This window comes from Coenobita brevimanus, chromosome 23 (assembly GCF_032717465.1).
Source record: "Coenobita brevimanus isolate Jiangsu-jjx chromosome 23, ASM3271746v2, whole genome shotgun sequence".
Classification (NCBI taxonomy): domain Eukaryota; kingdom Metazoa; phylum Arthropoda; class Malacostraca; order Decapoda; family Coenobitidae; genus Coenobita; species Coenobita brevimanus.
The window spans coordinates 40,954,141-40,959,604 of NC_136976.1; the positions used below are offsets into that span (position 1 = coordinate 40,954,141).

Here is a 5,464-nt window from a genome sequence, read left to right on the forward strand (position 1 = left end):
TCCCTCCATTCTATATCTGATTCCTTTTTAACTTCTTCGGTTACCGTATATACTAGTAGATAGATCGATAGATCGATAGACAGATATAGATATAGATATAAGATACATATCGTACCACACAGTTTTACACACCACCATACCTTATGGTCATAAACATCACCACACCACACCACATCGTCATAAATACCACTTCACCACATTGTCTTAACCACCACACCACATGAGCATGAGCACCAACACACCATATGGACATCAACACGGTACTACGTTGTCATTCATTCATTCATTCATTGCCAGACGCCATGTATCCCAAACGGGGTGGCCAAGGGCTTAGAGTTAATTGTTTTACAGGGAGGGGCACTAATCCTCCACCAACCCCACTTGACGTAGGGATGCCAACAGCATCTGGTGTTCCCAGGCGGTCACACATCCAAGTACTAACCAGACCCAACGTTGCTTAACTTCGCTAATCGGACGGGAAGTGGTGTACTCAACGTGGTATGGCCGTTGGCTTTTTTTTTTTTTTCCAAATACGGGTCAGCAGAGGATCCTCTTTCACTGTATGGAAGCCGCGAGAAGTACCAAGCACTTGGAAGTGCCAGGAGACAACAGCGGAACCAACAGCTTTCATCGAGGTCATAAACACCGTTAAAACTATACTGTCACGATCAGCACCCCACTATATGAAAATAAACAGTAACACAGGGTCACAGACATCATCACTTCACGTAGTCATAAATACCAGCTGTCCTACGTGGTCATAATCAATACTACACCACATGGCCATAAACACCAATATCATATGGCCAGAAACACCAGTATCATTATGGCCATAAGCACCATCACACAACATGGTCATAAACATCAACACATCACATGGTCAAAAAGCCACCGCAACTCGTGGTTACAACCATCACTATACACAGTGTTGAAGACATCACCACACCACATAGTCCACCACACCATAGGGAAAAAACGCCATCACATCACATGTTCATACATACCACCACACCACATGGTCAAAAACACAACCACATTCATGTTTATTAGCACCACCACTACGAAGCTGCGATAAGTACAATCCCGTGTCTACAAATTTTATTCCACAACCATTAATATCAGTCAAAACCAAGACATGCTTGTCTGCAATCTCCTTACATTTGACAGACTTCTTCCTCATTACGAAAGACGAACCAAATAGCAAATACTTAAAAAAATACAGAAGCATCATTTAATATTTGCTTCATATAATTAAACATAATTGAATAAAGAAAGGCGTAAACGTGAGAAACGGGTTTGTCATGTGCTGACGTGGCCGGCGACTGGCACTTAAAGCTGTTGTAGTTATGAAAATTTAAGTAAATAAAAGACAACGGAGGACTAGACCTGAGTAATGAAAGGGAGGGGGAAACAAACTCTGATGACAACTTTTATATTCATAACACTGAAAAACTTGTATCTGGTCTGCCCTTTGGTATCAGACTTCTTGAAATCTTCATCTTGCAGTGGAACAGCTAGAGCAAAGAAGAAATGGAAAAGATAGGTGGCCCGGTGACAGACAGAGGAGAAAGAAACCTATTTTACATTGGTATAAACACAAACATGATTCAGAGATTGAGGCAGAGATAAAATAAGGAATGAATATGAATTAAAGCTTCTTCGTGATAGACATAGACTTATTCAGGCCAATAATTACCCTTCCTTTACGTCCTCGAACCCCCCCCCCCTGGAAACTGCTCCTAGGGGCGCCCCCTGGTTGAGAACCATTGCAATAGATGATTTGTTCACGTACAAAATCTGCAATACCTGGAATCGGTTACCAGCAGTGGTAGCTAACAGTTCCATGATAGATCAGTTCACGAAACGGTCAGATAAAGTTTTGTGAGGCTTAATTGGTATATTGAATGTTTTCTAACTGCCTGTAAAATTTCATAGTCTAGTTTTCCCCCCCGTTAGGTATGTTTTCGGCTTTTTGCCCGAACTGCTGGTGGAAGAGGTGGTTTGAGAGGGCCATCATCTTCACTTTTCTCTCACTGTTAGAGCAGTAACACGTACCGGATAACTTTATTCATGTCATCTCGGTATCGCTATAAGCATCTTTGATGTACTACTTCTACTTATCCTTGTCACTCCTTGTAGCTACCACACCATTCCTCTTACACTCCTCACATCTCTAGTCACCGTCAGATCATCTTACTACAGTTACCATCACAGCCACAGCTATTGCAACTACCTCACTATTTCTCCCTCATCTTCCTTTCTCCAAACCACAACCACTGTCACCGTAAACGCATCATAGGCTTCACAACTGCAGCCACAAGCACAATTCTTCCACAACCTTCACGCCTTCCGCCATTCACTACTATTTTTCCAGCCACAACAACTAACCACATCCATCACTACCACAACAAAAACACCATCCTACCACATCCTTACCTCCCCCTTCTCAACCAAACACTACCACTACTACTACTACCATTCCAAGCACTTCAACTTAGCATAAATACCATCAAAAGCACAACATCCTACCACAGCTACCACACTCTTCCCTCCCCTCTTTCCAAGCCACCTTACCCTACCACCACAAACACACCGTCCTACCACACTCCCTCCACACCACCACCACCACCGCACTTTATCTCCGCACGGCCCCACACTTAATCAATCAAACGCCCTTCGTCTTAAATTCGCAAAATTAGTTTTCTCGGCGCGGGCAGGATCTCGCCGCCATTATTGTTGTGATTTATGAGGCGCTGCTGCCGGCTCCTGTGTTTACGCTGCGGCGAGAGAGAGAGAGAGAGAGAGAGAGAGAGAGAGAGAGAGAGAGAGAGAGAGAGAGGTGGGAAAAATTTGTGAACGGACGTGAGACAGGGAGAAAGGACAAGGGAAGATCTGGGATTGTGAAGGGGAAGGAGAGTTGCAGATATTTGTTGCAGTGAGATATTAGGTGATGATGATGATGATGATGATGATGATGTTAGTGACTGTGATGAATGATGATGATGATGGTAATGATGATTGTGCCTGTGATGGTAATGTTGATGGTGATAATGAGGGTGATGTTGATAATGATGGTGATGGTGATAATGATGGTGATGTTGATAGTGATGGTGATGTTGATAATGATGGTGACGGTGATAATGATAGTGATGTTGATTATGATGGTGATGTTAATAAATGATGGTGATGACGTTTGTGGTGGAGCTGACTGATGATGGTGATGGAGATAAATTGAGTATATATGGTGATGATAATAATGATCAGTGATAATGATGCTGGTAGTGAAGACATTGATGGTGAGGAGTGGTGATAGGGGTTTTTAATGGTAATGATGATGAATAATGGATATAACTATAGTGATGAATGTTGTTGATCATGATGGGGATGTAATGAATGATGGAGGTGGTGAATGATGAATGATGATGGTAATGGTGATGGTGGCTGAGAACATGATAATGAGCTAGTGATGGTGATGATGATTATGGAGGTGATGGTTATTATGACAGAGATGAATGATGATGTTGATGAATGTTGGTGGACCTAGATGATGGTGATGATGTTGAATGATGGTGATGGTGATGACTAATGATAGTGATGGTGCTTAATGATGGTGATAGTGATGAAGATTGTGGTGAAGAATGATGATAATGATGAATGATGATGATGGTGTCAATAGAGAATGCATGCATGAATGAATGGTGAGGCTGGTGATGAATGGTGATGATAATGACCATGTGACAGTGCTGAGTGATGACGATGATGGTGATGAATGGTGAACATGTTGGAGGAATAGTGAATGATGATGGTAATGGTGATGATTGGTGATGATAGTGATGATGCTGAATGCTGCTGCTGGTGTTGTGACTAGTGATGAGGGCGTGACGATGATGGCAGGATGAATGACGATGGCAATGGTGACGATAAAGACGATAAAGAATAGAAACTCCGTAAAATTAAGAGCGCTTGGTTTCGGTCCGTTGCAGAGCTTTATCTTACGAGGGATATACGGCAGCAACCTAACCCTCTCAAGTGTGGGGCAACTCTAGTACTCTTTTTCACAGTTGATGTCAAACCACTTGGATCCTCTGACCACAATCTCATCAAAGCCTCATTAGTTAACCCTCCTACACCTCCCCACTCTGAACCTCTCAGGGTGACCCGATGGCACTTTGACAGGGCAGACTGGGATGGATTTAGAAATTATCTTGCTGATGTTCCATGGCAGTCTTTCTTCTCTAGTGATCCCAATTCTACCCAGTCCCACATTTGCGACTTAATACTAGCTGGTATGGATTTATTCATACCAAGTCAACAATTCACTAAAAGATCAAACTCTCCAAAATGGTTTGATGGCAATTGTGCCAGAGCAACAGCCCAAAAGTCATTAGCATGTAACTCTTACTTAAAATAAAAAAACATCTGAATCACTCTCCCAATTTAAAATTGCTAGAAATCATGCAAAAGCTGTATTAAATCTATCTAAATCAAACTTTCTTCAAAAGCAAGCATCAAAACTACTTAACAACCCTAATGACGATACAATATTCTGGTCAACTCTTAATTCTTTCAATAATAACTTTAACAAGTCATCTTCCATTCCCCCACTAAAATCTTCAGATGGCAATATTACAAATGACCCACGTGGGAAAGCAGATATCTTTGCTAGTACCTTTGCCAGAAACTCTACCATAGATGATACCAGCCAGAATGTCTCAGTACTGGAACTTGATTCTCCCGAAATTGCCCCACTTAAAATACAGACAAGATACGTAAAATCCATCCTAGACAATTTACCTACCAACAAAGCTCCAGGCCCAGATGGAATTCCGCCAATTGTTTTGAAAAAGTGTTCCCCTGAACTTGCCTCTGTCCTAGCTAAATTATTCAGACTATGCATACATACTTCTTTATTCCCAAATTCATGGAAAGAAGCCAATATCCACCCAGTTCCGAAGAAAGGAAGTTCGTCTGACCCCTCCAATTACAGACCAATAGCTGTCACATCTTCTCTTGGTAAGGTATTTGAAACTTTAATTAATAAGCATATTGTTAAACATCTTGAATCCAACAACTTAATTAGTGATAGACAATACGGTTTTCGCCACGAAAGATCCACCATTGACATACTCAATCTCTTAACTCATACCATCCATCAATAAATTGATCTTTCTGGAGAAACTCATGCAGTAGCTCTTGATATCTCTAAAGCTTTCGACAGAGTATGGCACCGTTCCCTGCTGTCCAAACTCCCTTGCTATGGACTAACGTCTTTTGTTCCTTTGATTTCTTCTTATCTTAGTGACAGGAAAATAAGAGTAAAAGTAGATGATGTATATTCGAATTTCCACTCAATTAACGCCAGCGTGCCGCAGGGATCAGTTCTGGCGCCAACCCTATTTCTGGTTCATATTAATGATCTCTTATCTGTCACTCACAATCCCATTCACTCATATGCAGATGACTC

The 5,464-nt window shown here is 41.7% G+C and overlaps 1 non-coding gene across 1 annotated transcript; it reads right to left on the reverse strand.

Moving 5' to 3' along the window:
* Positions 1–393: 393 nt before the first annotated feature.
* On the reverse strand, positions 394–512 carry LOC145393099 (5S ribosomal RNA). The gene has a single exon (XR_013896117.1). It is a non-coding gene; the product is annotated as a 5S ribosomal RNA (ribosomal RNA).
* Between the last annotated feature and the right edge of the window lie 4,952 nt (positions 513–5,464).